The sequence below is a fragment of the Pan troglodytes genome, chromosome 5, assembly GCF_028858775.2.
Source record: "Pan troglodytes isolate AG18354 chromosome 5, NHGRI_mPanTro3-v2.0_pri, whole genome shotgun sequence".
NCBI classification, from domain to species: domain Eukaryota; kingdom Metazoa; phylum Chordata; class Mammalia; order Primates; family Hominidae; genus Pan; species Pan troglodytes.
Genome location: NC_072403.2, coordinates 97,711,485 through 97,733,547, shown reverse-complemented (window position 1 = coordinate 97,733,547; position 22,063 = coordinate 97,711,485). Strand labels below are relative to the sequence as shown.

The 22,063-nt window shown below is 45.3% G+C and overlaps 1 pseudogene; it reads right to left on the bottom strand.

Annotated features, from left to right (window-relative positions):
• LOC107975216 (uncharacterized) overlaps positions 1-5,579 on the bottom strand; it is a 94,689-nt pseudogene extending 89,110 nt beyond the window's left edge.
• Positions 5,580-22,063: the final 16,484 nt, after the last annotated feature.

Genomic DNA, 22,063 nt, shown 5'->3' with positions numbered 1-22,063 from the left:
AGCCCATTCTGTGAACACCTTATCCTTTCACAGAAGCCTTATTTTTTTTTTTCAGTAGCAACACTCTGGAAGCCCTTAACTGCCTTACCAGTGCCCACTAGACAAGCCTTGGCTTTGGCTCTAACATCCCCTTGAACAACTTAGCCAACGGCTTTACAGTTTCTGTCTGACTCAGTCAGACATCTGAGGCCTCTCTTACCTAAATGCCCAAGAAGGAGAAATGAAGAGGGTAGAACCCAAATACCTGTGATTCTGAAAGCTCACAGTTCATCCCTTGCAGTAATAACCACTTACTGCCACTGCTATCATTTTTTTTTATTACACTTTAAGTTTTAGGGTACATGTGCACAATGTGCAGGTTAGTTACATATGTATACATGTGCCATGCTGGTGTACTGCACCCATTAACTCGTCATTTAGCATTAGGTATATCTCCTAATGCTATCCCTCCCCCCTCCCCCCACCCCCCAACAGTCCCCGGAGTGTGATGTTCCCCTTCCTGTGTCCATGTGTTCTCATTGTTCAATTCCCACCTATGAGTGAGAACATGCAGTGTTTGGTTTTTTGTCCTTGCAATAGTTTACTGAGAATGATGATTTCCAATTTCATCCATGTTCCTACAAAGGACATGAACTCATCATTTTTTATGGCTGCATAGTATTCCATGGTGTATATGTGCCACAATTTCTTAATCCAGTCTATCATTGTTGGACATTTCGGTTGCTTCCAAGTCTTTGCTATTGTGAATAGTGCATTTTAAAAACTGTAGCTCTTGACTGGGTAAGGTGGCTCAAGCCTGTAATCACAGCACTTTCAGAGGCTGAGGCAGGCAGATGGCTTGAGCCCGGGAGTTCGAGATCAGTTTAGGCAACATGACGAAACCCTGTTTCTACAAAAAATACAAAAATTGGCCGAGTGTAGTGGCTTACCCCTGTAGTCCCAGCTACTCAGGAGGCTGAGGCTGGAGAATCCCTTGAGCCTGGGAAGCAGAGGTTGCAATGAGCCCAGATTGCACCACTGCACTCCAGCCTGAGTGACAGAGTGAGACCCTTTCTCAAACAACAGCAACAACGATGACAACAACAACAACAAACCAATAAAACACTTTAGCTATTGCCAGTATCTACAAAGAACTCAAACACTTCTCAAAAGAAGACATTTACGCAGCCAAAAGACACATGAAAAAATGCTCATCATCACTGGCCATCAGAGAAATTCAAATCAAAACCACAATGAGATGCCATCTCACACCAGTTAGAATGGCGATCATTAAAAAGTCAGGAAACAACAGGTCCTGGAGAGGATGTGGAGAAATAGGAACACTTTTACACTGTTGGTGGGACTGTAAACTAGTTCAACCATTGTGGAAGACAGTGTGGCGATTCTTCAAGGATCTAGAACTAGAAATACCATTTGACCCAGCCATCCCATTACTGGGTATATACCCAAAGGATTATAAATCTTGCTGCTATAAAGACACAATGCACACGTGTGTTTATTGTGGCACTATTCACAATAGCAAAGATTTGGAACCAACCCAAATGTCCATCAATGATAGACTGGATTAAGAAAATGGCCTTTTGCCCCTCTCCCTCTCCCTCTCCCTCTCCCTCCCCCTCCCCCTCCCTCTCCCTCTCCCTCTCCCCATGGTCTCCCTCTCCCTCTCTTTCCACGGTCTCCCTCTGATGCCGAGCCGAAGCTGGACTGTACTGCTGCCATCTCGGCTCACTGCAACCTCCCTGCCTGATTCTCCTGCCTCAGCCTGCCGAGTGCCTGCGATTGCAGGCACGCGCCACCACACCTGACTGGTTTTCGTATTTTTTTGGTGGAGACGGGGTTTCGCTGTGTTGGCCGGGCTGGTCTCCAGCTCCTAACCACGAGTGATCCGCCAGCCTCGGCCTCCCTAGGTGCCGGGATTGCAGACGGAGTCTGGTTCACTCAGTGCTCAATGGCACCCAGGCTGGAGTGCGGTGGCGTGATCTCGGCTCGCTACAACCTCCACCTCCCAGCCGCCTGCCTTGGCCTCCCAAAGTGCCAGGAGTGCAGCCTCTGCCCGGCCGCCATCCCGTCTGGGAAGTGAGGAGCGTCTCTGCCTGGCCACCCATCGTCTGGGACATGAGGAGCCCCTCTGCCTGGCTGCCCAGTCTGGAAAGTGAGGAGCGCCTCTTCCCGGCCGCCATCCCATCTAGGAAGTGAGGAGCGCCTCTTCCCGGCCACCATCCCATCTAGGAAGTGAGGAGCGTCTCTGCCCAGCAGCCCATCGTCTGAGATGTGGGGAGCGCCTCTGCCCCGCCGCCCCGTCTGGGATGTGAGGAGCGCCTCTGCCCGGCCGCGACCGTGTCTGGGAGGTGAGGAGCGTCTCTGCCCGGCCGCCCTGTCTGAGAAGTGAGGAGACCCTCCGCCCGGCAACCGCCCCGTCTGAGAAGTGAGGAGCCCCTCCGCCCAGCAGCCACCCCATCTGAGAAGTGAAGAGCCCCACCGCCTGGCAGCCACCCCGTCTGGGAGGTGAGGAGCGTCTCTGCCCTGCAGCCACCCCGTCCGGGAGGGAGGTGGGGGTCAGCTCCCGCCAGGCCAGCCGCCCCGTCCGGGAGGGAGGTGGGGGGGTCAGCCCCCCGCCAGGCCAGCCGCCCCGTCTGGGAGGTGAGGGGCACCTCTGCCCAGCCGCCCCTACTGGGAGGTGGGGAGCCCCTCCGCCCGGCCGGCCGCCCCGTCCAGGAGGGAGGTGGGGGGGTCAGCCCCCCGCCCGGCCAGCCACCCCATCCGGGAGGGAGGTGGGGGGGTCAGCCCCCCGCCCGGCCAGCCACCCCATCCGGGAGGTGAGGGGCGCCTCTGCCCGGCCGCCCCTACTGGGAGGTGAGGAGCCCCTCTGCCCGGCCAGCCGCCCCGTCCGCGAGGGAGGTGGGGGGTCAGCCCCCCGCCCAGCCAGCCGCCCCGTCCGGGAGGAAGGTGGGGGTGTCAGCCCCCCGCCTGGCCAGCCGCCCCGTCTGGGAGGTGAGGGGCGCCTCTGCCCGGCCGCCCCTACTGGGAAGTGAGGAGCCCCTCTGCCCGGCCAGCCGCCCCATCCGGGAGGGAGGTGGGGGGGTCAGCCCCCCGCCCGGCCAGCCACCCCGTCCGGGAGGTGAGGGGCGCCTCTGCCCGGCCACCCCTACTGGGAGGTGAGAAGCCCCTCTGCCCGGCCACCACCCCGTCGGGGAGGTGTGCCCAGCAGCTCATTGAGAGCGGGCCATGATGACAATGGCGGTTTTGTGGAATAGAAGGGGGGGAAAGGTGGGGAAAAGATTGAGAAATCAGATGGTTGCCGTGTCTGTGTGGAAAGAAGTAGACATGGGAGACTTTTCATTTTGTTCTGTACTAAGAAAAATTCTTCTGCCTTGGGATCCTGTTGATCTGTGACCTTACCCCCAACCCTGTGCTCTCTGAAACATGTGCTGTGTCCACTCAGGGTTAAATGGATTAAGGGCGGTGCAAGATGTGCTTTGTTAAACAGATGCTTGAAGGCAGCATGCTCGTTAAGAGTCATCACCACTCCCTAATCTCAAGTACCCAGGGACACAAACACTGCGGAAGGCCGCAGGGTCCTCTGCCTAGGAAAACCAGAGACCTTTGTTCACTTGTCTATCTGCTGACCTTCCCTCCACTATTGTCCTATGACCCTGCCAAATCCCCCTCTGTGAGAAACACCCAAGAATGATCAATTTAAAAAAAAAAAATTGAAAACGTTTCAAAGAAAAAAAAAAAAAGAAAATGTGGCACAAATACACCATGGAATACTATGCAGCCATAAAAAGGGATGAGTTCATGTCATTTGTAGGGACATGGATGAAGCTGGAAACCATCATTCTCAGCAAACTATCGCAAGGACAAAAAACCAAACACCACATGTTCTCACTCATAGGTGGGAATTGAACAATGAGAACACTTGGACACAGGAAGGAGAACATCACACACCGGGGCCTGTCGTGGGGTGGGGGGAGGGGGGGAATAGCATTAGGAGATATACCTAATGTAAATGACGAGTTAATGGGTGCAGCACACCAACATGGCACATGTATACATATGTAACAAACCTGCATGTTGTGCACATGCACCCTAGAACTTAAAGTATAATTAAAAAATTAAATAAGAAAAAAATAGAAAAGGTGCTCAACATCACTGATCATCAGAGAAATGCAAATCAAAACTAAAATGAGATGTCATCTCACCCCAGTTAAAATGGCTTATATCCAAAAGACAGGCAGTAACAAATGCTGGCAAGGATGAGGAGAAAAGGGTACTCTTGTATACTGTTAGTGAGAATGTAAATTAGCACAACTATGGAGAACAGTTTAGTGGTTCCCCAAAAGACTAAAAATTTAGCTACCATATGATTCAGCAATCCCACTGCTGGGTATATATCCAAAAGAAAGGAAGTCAGTATATCAGAGAGACATCTCCACTCCTATGTTTGTTGCAGCACTGTTTACAATACCTAAGATCTGGAAGCAAGCTAAGTGTCCATCAACAGATGAATGGATAAAGAAATGTGGTACATATATACAATGGAGTACTATACAGCCATAAAAAAGAATGAGATCCTGTCATTTGCAACTGATAGTGACAGAAGAGAGACAAATTCTTAGGCAGACAAGAATGGGTCTGGTGAAACCTGACCTTCAAGTCAAAGACAGCCTGAAGCCTGAAAACCAAGCTGCTAGTTCCAGGTGGAGTCCATGACCAGAGTAAGAACTTCCTCAATGCCTTTTAGTCAATCAAATGCTGCTTTTTCCACGTCCACCCATGGATCAATCAGCATGTACTCCCCCATTCTGAGCCCATAAAAACTCCAGACTCAGCCTCACAGAGGGCTACTGGCTTTCAGCTCCCCTCTCACACGGAGGGCTACCAACTTCAGGTCCCCTCTCATTGACGAGAGCTTTTCTGTCACTCAGTACAATTCTTCTTTTCCTTGTTCACTCTCCATTGTCTGTGTACCTCATTCCTTTTGGTCTCAGGACAAGAACCCAGAAGGACTGGGTGCAAAAAGAGCTATAACACTGTAACCCTCCCTCCTGCTCACTGAGCAATGAGGAAGAAAAAAAACACTGGGAATCACATGCCCTGCTTGCCGAGCTGCTGATGATGGAACCGAAAAAGCTGTGACACGCCCCTGTACACTGAAGCTGTGGGTGGCAGGAACAAACGAGAGCTGTACCACTTCCTGGGGGTCTGAACTCTAAAGCTCCCTGGGGGCTCAGACCTTGGGACTCCCTGAGCAAAACCTGTAACACCACTTGGGGCTCCACAGTTGCTGACATCTCTGAGTTTTTGGGCAATGCCACATCCCCTTTGTCCGGACACTGGCAAGCAAGGCGGAAGCCAGTCGTGGCACACCAGACCAGTTCAAAGCTGCGGCAGGTGCAAGATCCAGGCTGGTAGTGCAGCCTGAGTGCAGCCTGCCAGGCTGAGCGGGAAGGGTGAGCCCAGCAGGCCCCAGTGAAGTTCTGGCAGGGGTGCCACCAGCCACAGAGATTTCCAGCTGGTGAAGCAGCACTGAAAGAATCCTGTGTCACAACAACGTGGATGGAACTAGAGATCATCATGTTACATTAAATAAGACAAACATTGCATGTTCTCACTTATTTGTGGGATCTAAAAATCAAAACATTTGAACTCATGGATTTAGAGAATAGAAGGTTGGTTACCAGAGCCTGGGAAGGGTAGTGGGGGGTTGCAGGGGGGTGGGGATGTTTAATGGGTACAAAAAAATAGAAAGAATAAATAAGACGTAGTATTTGATAGCACAACAGGATGACTATAGTCAATAATAACTTAATTGTACAGTTTAAAAATAAAGAGTGAAACTGGATGTTTGTAACTCAAAGGATAAATGCTTGAGGAAATGGATACCCCATTCTCCATGATGTGCTTATTTCACATTCCATGACTGTATCAAAACACCTCATGTACCCCATAAATATATACACTTACTATGTACCCACAAAATTTAAAATAAATAAAACAATGTTTTTAAAAACCACATTGAGGCCAGGCATGGTGGCTCACGCCTATAATCCCAGCACTTTGGGAGGCCAAGGCGGGTGGATCACCTGAGGTCAGGAGTTCAAGACCAGCCTGGCCAACATGGTGAAATCCTGTCAATACTAAAAATACAAAAATTAGCTGGGAGTGGTGACGGGCGCCTATAATCCCAGCTACTCAGGAGGCTGACACAGGAGAATCACTTGAACCTGGGATGCAGAGGTTGCAGTGAGCCAAGATCGCACCACTGTACTCCAGCCTGGGCAACAAGAGCAAAACTCTGTCTCAAACACACACACACACACACACACACACACACACACACACACACACACATTGAGCAGCACAGTCACAACAGAGACAAAGGAAAGAGAAAAGTGAAAATAGGGGAAGGAAGCAGAACTTAGGGAGCTCAAGAAATAACCCATTATATTTTTAACACTTTGCAAACATAATAAAAGAAGGAACTGCTGAGCTAAGAATTTAGAAAACCCATCCTGCAACAACCTCCTTTTAAAAGTCAGGTAAATTAATTTTATATAAAAATGAGCAACGTAAAAGTGATCAAAGACAAATTCCACACATGCAAATTACTATAAGAAGAAACGAAAAGGCTGAGTGCGGTGGCTCATGCCTGTAATCCTAGCACTTTGGGAGGCCGAGGCAGGTGGATTGCTTGAGTCCAGGAGTTTGAGACCAGCCTGGCCAACATGGGGAAACTCGTCTCTACAAAACAATACAAAAATTAGCCAGGCATGGTGGTGTGCACCTGTAAGTCCCAGTTACTTGGGGGGCTGAGGTAGGAGGATCACTTGAACTTGGGAGGTTGGGGCTGCAGTGAGTCAAGATCGCATCACTGCACTCCAGCCTGGGTGACAAAATGAGACCCTGTCTCAAAAGAAAAGAAGTAGAATACCACACTCATAAATGTTGGAAACACACAAAACAGTTAAAAACTATAGATTAGTATTTCAAAATGAGCTAAAATATAGTACAGTATGAAAAAACAATGGGTTAAAAAAGCTCATAAATGAGATGATAAAACTCTGGAGAGAATTACAAATTAAAAAAAAATTCAGAAACAAAGACCAAACTAGAAGGAACACAAGAGTGAACAAAAATCAGATTGTGACTTTAGACAAATGAGTGGATAGGATAGCATTTTTTTAAATAAAAAAGATATTAACAATGAAATAAAAATGATTCCATATAAAGTGACATGTAGATAATAGTAACAGCATCCATTATACCTATAAGAAGGAATTACCAAAGAACAAAACTGAAACAAGAGAACAGAAAAAAATAACAAAATCTACCATTTGAGAAAACTTTCTTGAAATAGAAAAAAGATTTGGAATACATAATGAGGGGGCATAATACCTGAGAAAAATTGACCCTGAATTTCTAGTATCAAGAAGTACTCTAGTAAAATTATTAGGTTGTTAAAAAAGATGAAAAAGAATTATTTAGGCACCTAAGACAAAAATAAAAAGTAACTCATAGGCCAAGCACGGTGGCTCACACCTGTAATCCTAGCACTTTGGGAGGCCGAGGGGGGCAGATCACCTGACGTCAGGAGTTCGAGACCAGCCTCACCAACATTGAGAAACCCCTCTCTACTAAAAATACAAAAATTAGCCAACCCCGTCTCTACTAAAAATACAAAAATTAGCCAGGCATAGTGGCACATGCCTATAATCCCAGCTACTTGGTAGGCTGAGGCAGGAGAATGGCTTGAACCTGGGAGGTGGAGGTTGCAGTGAGCTGAGATAGCACCACTGCACTCCAGCCTGGGCAATAAGAGCAAAACTCCATCTCAAAAAAAAAAAAAAAAAGTAATTCACATGGGGAAAAAATTCAGATCGTCATTATACTTATCTTTTTAGGGTTTTTTTGTTTGTTTGTTTGCTTAGAGACAGGGTCTCGCTATGTTCCCCAGGCTGGAATGTTGTGGTGTAATCATGGCTCACTGCAGCCTCCAGCTCCTGGGCTCAAACAATCCTCCCACCTTGGCCTCCTAAGGCACTGGGATTACAGACTTCACTAGGAATGCTTTATTCCAGAAGAAAACAAAGTAGCATGATTAAGAAGGAAGGAAAATATGACCCAAGGACTTTATACACATCCAAATTGACTTTCAAAAGTAAATGCCATAGGTAAACTATCATAAAAATGCAAGAATTCACAGAATATTGTTCACATGCATCTGTCCTGTGGAACCTACTACAGAATGAGCTCCAGATAACATAATGACTAGAGAAATATTGACATAATTGTTGGTCAACATTAAATATTTATGTACTTGTAGAACTAAGATTAGATGAGAATTATAAAAGCATATTGTATGCAAGGATTATATATGCATTAACATTGTTGATACAGTGCAATTGTGCTATACATCTATTTTTTAAAAATGGGGAAGATGAAGAAAGTATATACAAAAATGATTTAGCTGTTTTCAGTAATTACATGAGTGGTGGTGGTATTGGCATTATTGTTCTGAGACTGTTGTATGTATAATGTGGAATAAAACAAATGTGTAATTATGAGATATTATAATTATGTCATTCCCAATACTCTTGAGAACGAAGATTATTCTTGCTGTGGAAAGGAGATACAGATGCAAAGTAAAAGAGGTAAAAATCATGTAATCCTGAATTTAAATTGGAAGTATCAATATAATCTCATGAGGTAGTTTATTATGTGTGTATACACACACACACACATATACATATATACATATTATATTAGTTGGCTTTGGCTGCCATAACTAAATACCATAGACTGGGTGGCTTAAACAGGAGAAATTTATTTCAGGAGCCAGGTGTGGTGGCTCGCACTTGTAATCCCAGTACTTTGGGAAGCCAAGGCAGGATGATCGCTTGAAGCCAGGAATTTGAGACCAGCCTGGGCAACATAGCAAGACCCTGTCTCTACAAAAAAAAAATTCATTTCTCACAGTTCTGGAGGCTGACATCCAAGATAAAAATGCCATCAGGGTTGGTTTCTCGTGAGTCTTGTCTCCTTGGCTTGTAGACAGTGCCTCCTCCACTCTGTGTCCTCACATGGCCTCCTCTCTGTGTGTGCAAATGAAGAGAGAGAACTCTGGTGTCTCCTCCTCTTCTTATAAGTACACTAGTTCAATTAGACTAGAGTCCCACACTTATGACCTCCTTAAAGGCCCTGTCTCCAAATATTGCCACATTGGGGGTTAGGTTTTCAGCATATGAATTCGTGGGGGGACATAACTCAGCTCATAACGTGTGTGTGTGTGTGTGTGTGTGTGTGTGTGTGTGTGTGTGTGTGTCCTAGTTCTGTCCATAGAAAATAGCTAGAAACAACAACTAGCCTAGTAGCATCTGGGTTGTAACCTTGAAGCACCATGTTCCACTAAAAGAAAGCAGGATTTCTTAGAGAACTACTAACTTTAGTTCTGGGCAGGAAATGAGGAGCCCAGAACATCTTGTCAGACCCAATAGCCATAAAACTACAAAGACTACTATGGTGTGGAAAAATGATTCAGAAGCCAACTTGAAGAGGCTCCCTTGGCCATAGGTGGGCATCTGTGAATTATAACTGTGTGGATGGAGGCACATGAAAATATACTTAAATCCATTATTTCATAGTAATACTAAAAACAAAAATTATGATAGGGAACCAGCTAATTGTTCTGAAAACTGGTAAACATAGGAAAAGGATTGAGTACAGTATTTACTCTGCTTTCCTGTACCAATTTTGCCACAGGATAACCAAACTAAGATTAAAGAAAATACTTTATTGAAGTATTGCAGCAAATAAATTAAGAAGAAATAATTGATTTAGAGATCATAGTTTCAAAATTCCTAAAGAATTAAATTCATAGACATTGAGATTCAAAGTCAGCTAGAATCAAGAAAGACAGCCAGAAGAGAGGACACAAACAAATGGAAAAACATTCCATGCTCATGGATAGGAAGAATCAATATTGTAAAAATGGCCATACTGCCCAAAGTAATTTATAGATTCAATGCTATCCCCATCAAGCTACCACTGATTTTCTTCACAGGATTGGAAAAAACTCCTTTAAAAGTTATATGGAATCAAAAAAGAGCCCACATAGCCAAGACAATCCTAAGCAAAAAGAACAAAGCTGGAGCCATCATGCTACCTGACTTAAAACTATACTACAAGGCTACAGTAACCAAAACAGCATGGTACCAGTACCAACACAGATATATAGACAATAGGAACAGAACAGAGGTCTCAGAAATAACACCACACATCTACAACCATCTGATCTTTAACAAACCTGACAAAAACAAGAAATGGAGAAAAGAGTCCTATTTAATAAATGGTGTTGGGAAAACTGGCTAGCCATATGCAGAAAACTGAAACTGGACCCCTTCCTTACACCTTATACAAAAATTAACTCAAGGTAGATTAGAGACCTAAATTTAAGACCTAAAACCATAAAAAAGCTAGAAAAAAAACCTAGGCAATACCATTTAGGCTATAGGCATGGGCAAAGACTTTATGTCTAGAACACCAAAAGCAATGGCAACAAAAGCCAAAATTGACAAATGGGATCTAATTAAACTACAGAGCTTCTGCACAGCAAAAGAAACTATCTTCAGAGTGAAAAGGCCACCTACAGAATGGGAGAAAATTTTTGCAATCTATCCATCTGATAAAGGGCTAATATCCAGAATCTACAATGAACTCAAACAAATTTACAAGAAAAAAACAAACAAACCCATCAAAAAGTGGGCAAAGGTTATGAACAGACACTTCTCAAAAGAAGACATTGATGCAGCCAACAAACATGAAAAAAAGCTTATCATCACTGGTCACTAGAGAAATGCAAATCAAAACCACAATGAGCTACAATCTCACAGCAGTTAGAATGGCAATCATTAAAAAGTCAGGAAACACCAGGTGCTGGAGAGGATGTGGAGAAATAGGAACACTCTTACACTGTTGGTGGGAGTGTAAATTAGTTCAACCATTGTGGAAGACAGTGTGGTGATTCCTCAAGGATCTAAAACTAAAAATACCATTAGACCCAGCAATCCCATTACTTGTTATATACCCAAAGGATTATAAATCATTATACTATAAAGACACATGTACACGTATGTTTATTGCTGCACTATTCACAATAGCAAAGACTTGGAACCAACCCAAATGTCCATCAATGATAGACTGGATTAAGAAAATGTGGCACATATACACAATGGAATACTATGCAACCATAAAAAGCATGAGTTCATGTCCTTTGCAGGCACATGGATAGAGCTGGAAACCATCATTCTCAGCAAACTAACACAGGAACAGAAAACCAAACACCGCATGTTCTCACTCATAAGTAGGAGCTGAACAATGAGAACACATGGACACAGGGAGGGGAACATCACACACCGGGGCCAGTTGCGGGGTGGGGGGCTAGGGGAGGGATAGCATTAGGAGAAATACCTAATGTAGATGACGGGTTGATGGGTGCAGCAAACCACCATGGTCCGTGCATACCTATGTAACAAAACTGCACATTCTGCACATGTACCGCAGAACTTAAAGTATAATAAAAAAAAAAAAGACAGCCAGATATTATGTGTCTCCTGAATCACATTATATAATCAATGTACTGAAAGTATAGAAGATTGAAGAATGTGTTAAAATATTATAAGGCTCGGTATGGTGGCTCAGAATTAAATTCATAGGCATTGAGTTTCAAGTCAGCTAGCATCAATAGACAGCCAGACATTATGTGTCTCCTGAATCACAATAAGATTATAGATTCAGTGCACTGAAAGTACAGAAGACTGAAGAATGTGTTAAAATATTACGAGGCTGGGCATGGTGGCTCACACCTGTAATCCCAGCACTTCAGGAGGCCGAGGTGGGCAGATCACTTGAGTCCAGAAGTTCGAGACCAGCCTGGCTAACATGGCAAAACCCTGTCCCTACTAAAATACAAAAATTAGCCAGGCGTAGGTGGTGCAAACCTGTAATTGCCGTTACTTTGGAGGCTGAGGCACCAGATTCACTTGAACCCAGGAGGCAGAGGTTGCAGTAAACCAAGATTGCACCACTGCACTCCAGCCGGCGTGACAGAGCGATTCTATCTCAAAAAATATATATAGGCTGGGCGCAGTGGCTCACTCCTGTAATCCCAGCACTTTGGGAGGACAAGGCAGGTGGATCAATTGAGGTCAGGAGTTCGAGACCAGCCTGGCCAATATGGTGAAACCCCATCTCTACTAAAAATACAAAAATTAGCCAGAAGTGGTGGCACACACCTATAGTCCCAGCTACTTGGTAGGCTGAGGCACAAGAATCACTTGAACCCGGGAGGCAGAGGTTGCAGTGAGCCAAGATTGTGCCACTACACTCCAGCCTGGGTGACAAAGCAAGACTCCGTCTCAAAAATAAATAAATACATATTTAAATAAATATTATGAACATAAAATCTGTAAACTCAAAACTGTAAGAAGCAATAAATCAAATGACTCAATTTCTTCAACAGATAAAATATAAGGGGAAACAAAAAAAGAAGAAGGAGGCAGAGCCCTCATGGCTTAGTCACTTCCCCCAAGTCTCCACCTCTTAACATACCACATTAGGGATTAAGTTTCAACACATGAATTTTGGGGAGTGATACGGCTTGGCTGTGTCCCCACCCAAATCTCAACTTGAATTGTATCTCCCAGAATTCCCACATGTTGTGGGAGGGACCGAAGGACTCAGAGGGAGGTAATTGAATCATGGGGGCCAGTCTTTCCCGTGCTATTCTTGTGATAGTGAATAAGTCTCATGAGATCTGATGGGTTTATCAGGAGGTTCCGCTTTTTCTTCTTCCTCATTTTCTCTTGCTACTGCCATGTAAGAAGTGCCTTTCACCTCCCACCATGATTCTGAGGCCTCCCCAGCCATGTGGAACTGTAAGTCCAATTAAACCTCTTTTTCTTCCTAGTCTCAGGTGTGTCTTTATCAGCAGGATGAAAACAGACTAATACAGGGGGACACCAACATTCAAACCACAGCAGGCAGGAAAGGGTTTGTGATTGCACTGAGGTACACAGAGAGCACCTCGGCTGCCTGCCAAATTATTTATCTCGGCCTAGGTAGGAGTCACAAGAATGCTCAACTTTTAATAATTCATTAATGCATACATTGATTGTATACAATTTTGTCTCTAATATGTTAGGCAATAAAAAAGATTTAAAATAAAAATAAATGTTTAAATGTAAATCATATTAGGCTGTTCCTGTGCCTGAAACTTTCCAATAACTTTCCATCACAATCTGAACAAAATCAAAATTCCTTCCTTCCAGCTGGACATGGTGGCTCACGCCTGTAATCCTAGCACTTTGGGAGGCTGAGGCGGGCAGATCACCTGAGGTCGAGAGTTTCAGACCAGCCTGACCAACATGGAGAAACCCTGTCTCTAATAAAAATACAAGCCTGCAGTCCTAGCTACACGGGAGGTTGAGGCAGGAGAATTGCTTGAACCTGGGAGACAGAGGCTGCAGTGAGCCAAGATCGCACCACTGCACTCCAGCCTGGACAACAGAGTGAGGTTCCATCTCAAAAAAAAAAAAAAATTCCTTTCTTCCAATCTCATATTCTTCCATTCTCCATTTTGTTTTGTTTTGTTTTGTTTTGTTTTAATAGAAAGAGGGTCTCACTGTGTTGCCCAGGCTGGTCTTGAACTCCTGGTGATGGCAGCAGTGACCCATCTGGAGTGACTGCTGTGAAGATGCCTCTGCAGCAGGGGAGGCATGACCAGGACTGCACACTCCACAGAACTGGCAGGTGCCAGGAACAGACAAGAGCCCTGCCCCCTAACAAGTTGGCAGGATGGGAGCCCCTCGCTCCTGGGTGCAGCTGTGGCTGCCCAGTGATGGCTCCAGACCTGAGCATCCCGGCACTCAAGGGCTCAGGAAACCCGCCTGCCCCCACAGGCTCAGAAGTGCCTGCTCCTGCTCTCTGGCCTCTCCCACTCCCTGTACCTGCTCCAGAGCAGAGCTAAGTGTGACTGAGCCCAGGTGCTGTCACAACCTGGCTGGGTGTGCACACTCAGGGCCAGGCTGACACACCAGCTCCCTGCCACCTAGGTCCCCTCCTGACTTTGGGCACTGACGTGCACAGGAGGGAGGCTGAGTGGGGGCTGAGGGCAGCTCAGTGTGGGCCTGCAAGTGCCCCTTGGCACAAACAGCCTGGGCACAGTCGATGGCATGTTGATGGCAGCAGGAGGCAGACAGGCTCCTAAGGAGAAAGGGGTAGATCCCCAGTGAAACCCCACCTTCAAGCCAGGAACAAAGTGGTGCTTTTTCTGGGCCTGCCCATGGCTGCCCATGGACCAATCAGCATGCACTTCTTCCCTTCTGAGCCCATAAAAACCACAGACTCTTCCAGATTTAAGTAGACATTGGGACTACCAGCAGCAGGAAGGAGCTGCAGGTCTCCTCAACCCATCGGGACAAACTACCTGAAGAAAGGAGCTACCCAGTGTGGGTCTCCTCTCTGCTGAGAGCGGGACACTTGTCAGGATAACTTGCCTGTACAAAGGAGCTACCCACTGTGGGCCTCCTCTCCACTCAGAGCTGGACACTCATCAGAACAACCTGCCTGCGGAAAGGAGCTACCCATCTTGGGTCTCCTGAGAGCTGTTCTGTCACTCAATGAAGCTTCTCTCCACCTTGCTCACCCTCCAGTTGTCCACATACCTCATTCTTCCTGGAGTTGGGACAAGAACTCAGGACCAGCCAAATGGTGGGACTGAAAGAGCTGTAACACAAACAGGGCTGAAACATGTACCCTCATTTGCCACGTTGCAGGTGACAAGAAGGAAAGAAAAGCTGCAGCCCCTCAGGGAGCTCAGACCTAGGGGCTCCCCAGGCCGGAACTGTGACATCCTCTTTTGGGCTTTGCAGCTCCTGGCATCTCCAAGCTTCTGAGCACCACCATGTTCCCCTCATCCAGGCGTGGTGCCTGCAGTGGAAGCTGCATGCAGTAGTCTGGTCCAGATGCAGACTCACACGGAGTCAGCACCGTGTCAGTGCCTGGAACTGCCTACCCCACTGCAGCAGCCAGCATGCCTGGCTGTGTGCAGTGGCTGGACCCCATGCTCACCGGCCCACACCTCCCTGGCTGCTCCGTGCCTGGCTCACCCTTGGCAGGTGTGGGATCCGGGCCAATAGCACAAGCCAAGCACAAACTGCCAGGCCAAGTGGGCCAAAAGAGCCCAGCGGGCACAAGCAATACTCAGGCAGAAGGCACTGCCAGCCACAGAGGTTTCCAGCTGGCAAAGCAACACCCCAAGGATCCCATGACACTGGCCTCAAGCAATCCTCCTGCCTCAGCCTCCCAAATTGCTGGGATTATAGGCATGAGGACTGTACCTGGCCATTCTTTGCCTTTTTAAAGGTACTGCAGTCACATTAGCTTTCTTTCTGTTTCTTGAGTAAGCTAACTTAATTTTACATTAACTCTTCCCTCTGTCTGGGGACTTCACATGTGTCTTTTGTTTAGAGCAATTTTACCCCACATCTTATAAGAAGAGGGCTTCTGTGCTCCCTCGAATCCATTATCTGTTATATCTTCCTATTTTATATTTTTCGTAGTACTTATCATTATCTGAAATTACCTTCCTTAATTATTTACTTTTTCTGTCTTCCACTAAAACAAAAGCATTATGAGAGCAACGACTTGTCTGACCAACTCACTGTTGTAACCCCTGCTCCTAGAACAGTGCCTGGCACACAAAAGGTACTCAGTGAATTAAATCACTCAGAGACAGTGTGTAGTATAAGAAGAGAAAAGAACCAAGAACATACCATAGGAAATGCCTACATTTAAGAAATAGATAGATAAAGAGAAGGAAGCTAAGAAACCATCTGAACCAAGTGGTGACCCAGGAGCCAGGGAGTAAACTGATGATTCCTTATATTATTTACTGTTAATAATGAACTTGTCCCTTGGACCATGTATTAGTCCATTCTCACACTGCTATTAAAAAATACCTGAGACTGGGTAATTTATTTTTTAAAATAAGTTTTTTTGTTTTGTTTTGTTTTTCTGAGACAGGGCCTCCCTCTGTCGCCCAGGCTGGAGTGCAGTGGTGCAATCTTGGCTCACTGCAACCTCCACCTCACAGGTTCAAGTGATTCTCCTGCCTCAGCCTCCCAAGTAGCTGGGATTACAGGTGCCCACCACCATGCCTGGTTAATTTTTTGTGCGTGTATTTTTTAGCAGAGACGGGGTTTCACCATGTTGGCCAGGCTGGTCTCAAACTCCCGACCTCAAGTGACCCACGCCCCTCGACCTCCCAAAGTGCTAGGATTACAAGCGTGAGCCACCACACCCAGCCTGAAAAATAAGTTTAATTGGCTGTTAGTTCTTCAGGCTGTACAGGAAGCAAAGCAGCTTCTACTCCTGGGGAGGCCTCAGGGTGCAAGGTAAAGGGGAAATAGTCATGTCTTACATGGATGGAGCAGGAAGAGAGAGAAGAGGGAGGGGCTGCACACTTTTAAATAACCAGATTTCCCAAGAACTCACTATCATGATGACAGGCCCAAGGGGTATAGTGTTAAACCATGAGAAACTGCCTCCATGATCCAATAACCTCCCACCAGGCCCCACCTCCAACACTGAGGATTACAAATGAACATGAAATTTGGATGGGGACACAGATCCAAACCATATCAGACCGGATGTTTGATATTTGTCCAATGCTACTGACTTCTGGACTTCCCCTTCCCCAATTACCTCTTGAACTGAGAGGTTTCCAGCTGTCCAGGAAAAGCTGATTCAGCCCATCTCCCTCAGAACCCACCTTTGGGTCAACCCTTAGGACAAAGTTGACAGCAACAGAAAAGTCTATTCAAGAAAACTTATGGTCATTGTGAAATGCACCTGACTCATCTCAAAGAACACATGACTTAAGATAGAGGACCAGCTTCAGAAAAGTTGCATCAGGTAGCAGAAGTTTCAGTAATGCTAGCAATCACCTTGGATTAACAACCTAATCTCTTCCCTAGTGTTCTGATAAGACTGACATTCTTGTATAAACAAATAGAATGGGTAAAGAGATCCCCCAGCTGAGTGCTATGTTACAGGAGGAGGCTTAAAGCAGATTTGATTATTAAAGAAATGAAACAATGTGACACTCTTTGTATGCCAACATTTTGGACTAAAATTCCTAACCATCACAGACATTAGATAAAAGAATTTAAAGGAACTCAATAAGAATACAACACTTGATTTCCAGAGTTTTGAAAGAGTTAAGAATAACAGACAAAGGCTAAATTTCCCAGTAGAGGCAAGTAATTGAAGAAAGAATAGCAAATAGCAATAAAATAAATCATATGTATTGATTAAGGCTCTTCAGAGAAACAGAACTAACAAAAGTGTGTGTGTGTGTGTGTGTGTAGGAGGGAAGAGAGAACATGGTAAAATACATACATATATGTCAGTGTGCCTACACAGATACACACATGTACATTGCTGAACCATTTCCCACATATTATACATAGAAATAAAACAAATATATGATAAGTATACATATTTGTTTGAACCATTTGAAAGTGAGATACAGACATCATGAAGTGAGGTTTAAACATCACCTCTAAATATTTCTTTTTCTTTTTTGAGATGGAGTCTCACTCTGTTACAAGGCTGGAGTGCAGTGGCACGATCTCAGCTCACTGCAACCTCCACCTCCCTGGTTCAAGTGAATTCTCTTGCCTCAGCCTCCCAAGTAACTGGGACTACAGGCACATGCCACCACGCCCAGCTAATTTTTGTATTTTTAGCAGAGACAGGATTTCACCATGTAGGCCAGGATGGTCTTGATCTCTTGACCTTGTGATCCACCCACCTTGGCCTCCCAAAGTGCTGGGATTACAGGCATGAGCACCGCGCCCAGCCAACATCACCTCTAAATATTTCAACATATATGTTCTAACATTCTCCACTAGGCTGGGTGAGGTGGCTCAGGCCTCTAATCTCAGCACTTTGCAGGGCTGAGGCGGGCAGATCACTTGAGCTCAGGTGTTCAAGACCAGCCTGGGCAACATGGCAAAACCCTGTCTCTACAGAAAATACAAAAATTAGCCAAGCATGGTGGTTTATGCCTGTGGTCCCTGCTACTCAGGAGGTTGAGGTGGGAGGATCACTTGAGCCCAGGAGGTCGAGGTTGCCGTGGGCATGATGACACCACTCAGTGCACTTCAGCCTAGGCAACAGAGTGAGACCCTGTTTCAAAAAGGAAGGAAGAAGGGAGGGAGGGAGGGAGGGAGGCAGGCAGGGAGGCAGGCAGGGAGGCAGGCAGGGAGGGAAAATACACTGTAAAACAACTTATTTGGAAAAGAGTTTCAGTAAATCCAAAGATTCATTAACAATACCAACAGACTTTATGTACACACTGCATTCCTGGGGGATCAAATATCAGCTATAATTTATATTTTTGAGGCCATTAGAAAGCCTCTGTGAATTAAGATAGACTAAAGAGACACAACAACAAAATACAGTGAATGAAGCTTGGTAAATTCTGGCCAAAAAACATTAGTTAAAAAGACATTTTGTAGACAATTGAGAAATATGAATTTGAATGAGATATTATACAGTATTATAATTTTCTTAAATGTGTTAATATTATTGTTTATAGAGGAGAATCTTGTTTTCTTTTTTTTTCTTTTTTTAAGAGAAGGCAAAGTTGCACTGGCATGATCTCAGCTCACTGCAGCCTCAAACTCCTGGGCTCAGGCGATCCTCCTGCTTCAGCCTCTTAATTAACTGGGATTACAGGTGTGAGCCACCATGTCCAGCTCACATGTTCTGTTCTTATACATAAGCATCTTCTGGAAAGAAATTCTGAGTTTCCTTCTATTTAACAACCCTCGTTGTATAATCATTTGACAAAGCTGACAAGCTCTAATCATTCACACAACATAAGCTAGGAAAATTCTCTTAATGACAGGCCATTAAGTCACATTTCTGAGCTGAAGGCTCCTTGATCCATTGCCTTGACATAGTACATACAAGTTCCTCCATGTACCTGAAATAAGCCATCCAGAACATAACAGGAAAATAAGCACCAGTGTGACAAGAGTAAAGTGAAAAATATATCTTTAGGAAGCCACACACTATAACCCATTCCCAACTCTATTGTAAATTTTGTAAAGAAATTAACTATCCACAGCCAGGCGTGGTGGCTCACGCCTGTAATCCTTGTACTTTGGGAGGCCGAGGCAGGTGGATCACGAGGTCAGGAAATCTAGATCATCTTGGCTAACATGGTGAAATCCCATCTTTACTAAAAATGCAAAAAATTAGCTGGGCATGGTGGCACGCGCCTGTAGTCCCAGCTACTTGGAAGGCTGAGGCAAGAGAATTGCTTGAACCCAGGAGGCAGAGGTTGCAGTGAGCGAAGATCACACCACTGCACTCCAGCCTGGGTGACAGAGCAAGGCTCCATCGCAAAAAACAAACAAGCAAAAAAAGGAAATTAACTAAACATTCATGACATTTGGTACATGATAGCTTATAATTCTTTTTAATTATAAAGTACTTACAAAATATAGATAGTCATTACAATGGCTGCATGATAAAAATGGCTGGCAAAACTTTTAAGTGTATTGAAAAATTACTGAAGATGGCCAAATAGGAACAGCTCCAGTCTACAGTTCTCAGCGTGAGCAACGCAGAAGACGGGTGATTTCTGCATTTCCAACTGAGGTACTGGGGTTCATCTCACTAGGACTTGTTGGACAGTGGGTGCAGGACAGTGGCTGCAGCCCACCGAACGTGAGCCAAAGCAGGGTGAGGCATCGCCTCACCTGGGAAGCACAAGGGGTCAGGGAATTCCCCTTCCTAGCCAAGGCAAGCTGTGACAGACGGCACCTGGAAAATCAGGTCACTCCCACCCTAATACTGCACTTTTCCTATGGTCTTAGCAAACGGCACACCAGGAGATTATATTCCGTGCCTGGCTTGGAGGGTCCCAAGCCCACAGAGTCTCGCTCATTGCTAGCACAGCAGACTGAGATCGAACTGCAAGGCTGCAGCAAGGCTGGCAGAGGGGTGCCCGCCATTGCTGACACTTGAGTAGGTAAACAAAGCGGCTGGGAAGCTTGAACTGGGTGGATCCCACTGCAGCTCAAGGAGGCCTGCCTGCCTCTGCAGACTCCACCTCTGTGGGCAGGGCAGCAGAAACCTCTGCAGACTTAAATGTCCCTGTCTGACAGCTTTGAAGAGAGTAGTGGTTCTCCCAGCACAGAGTTTGAGAACTGAGAATGGACAGACTGCCTCCTCAAGTGGGTCCCTGACCCCTGAGTAGCCTAACTGGAAGGCACCCCCCAGTAGGGGCATACTGACACTTCACACGGCCAGGTATCCCTCTGAGATGAAGCTTCCAGAGGAATGATCAGGCAGCAACATTTGCTGTTCAGCAATATTCGCTATTCTGAAGCCTTCACTGCTGATTCCCAGGCAAACAGGGTCTGGAGTGGACCTCCAGCAAACTCCAACAGACCTGTAGCTGAGGGCCCTGACTGTTACAAGGAAAACTAACAAGCACAAAGGACATCCACACCAAAACCCCATCTGTACGTCACCATCATCAAAGACCAAAGGAAAATAAAACCACAAAGATGGGGAAAAAACAGAGGAGAAAAGCTGAAAATTCCAAAAATCAGAGCACCTGTCCTCCTCCAAAGGAAACCAGCTCCTTGCCAGCAACAGAACAAAGCTGGATGGAGAATGACTTTGACAAGTTGAGAGAAGAAGGCTTCAGATGCTCAAACTTCTCCGAGCTAAAGGAGGAAGTTTGAACCCATCACAAAGAAGCTAAAAACCTTGAAAAAAGATTAGATGAATGGCTAACTAGAATAATCAGTGTAGAGAAGTCCTTAAATGACCTGATGGAGCTGAAAACCATGGCACGAGAAGTACATGACGAATGCACAAGCTTCAGTAGCCAATTCAATCAACTGGAAGAAAGGCTATCAGTGATTGAAGATCAAATGAACGAAATGAAGCGAGAAGAGAAGTTTAGAGAAAAAAGAGTAAAAAGAAATGAACAAAGCCTCCAAGAAATATGGGACTATGTGAAGAGACCAAATCTACGTCTGATTGGTGTACCTGAAAGTGATGGGGAGAATGGAACCAAGATGGAAAACACTCTGCAGGATATTATCAGAATATTCAGAACTTCCCCAACCTAGCAAGGCAGGCCAACATTCAAATTCAGGAAATACAAAGAATGCCACAAAGATGCTCCTCGAGAAGAGCAACTCCAAGACACATAATTTTCAAATTCACCAAAGTTGAAATGAAGGAAAAAATATTAAGGCAGCCAGAGAGAAAGGTCAGGTTACCCACAAAGGGAAGCCCATCAGACTAACAGCTGATCTCTCGGCAGAAACTCTACAAGCCAGAAGAGAGTGGGGGCCAATATTCAACGTTCTTAAAGAAAAGAATTTTCAACCCAGAATTTCATATCCAGCCAAACTAAGCTTCATAAGTGAAGGAGAAATAAAATTATTTACAGACAAGCAAATGCTGAGAGATTTTTTCACCACCAGGCCTGCCCTACAAGAGCTCCTGAAGGAAGCACTACACATGGAAAGGAACAACTGGTACCAGCCACTGTCAAATTGTAAAGACCATCAAGGCTAGGAAGAAACCGCATCAACTAACGAGCAAAATAACCAGCTAACATCATAATGACAGGATCAAATTCACACTTAACAATATTAACCTTAAATGTAAATAGGCTAAATGCTCCAATTAAAACACACAGGCTGGCAAATTGGATAAAGAGTCAAGTCCCATCTGTGTGCTGTATTCAGGAGACCCATCTCACGTGCAGAGACACACATAGGCTCAAAATAAAGGGATGGAGGAAGATCTATCAAGCAAATGGAAAACAAAAAAAGGCAGGGGTTGCAATCCTAGTCTCTGATAAAACAGACTTTAAACCAACAAAGATCAAAAGCGACAAAGAAGGCCATTACATAATGGTAAAGGGATCAATTCAACAAGAACAGCTACCTATCCTACATAT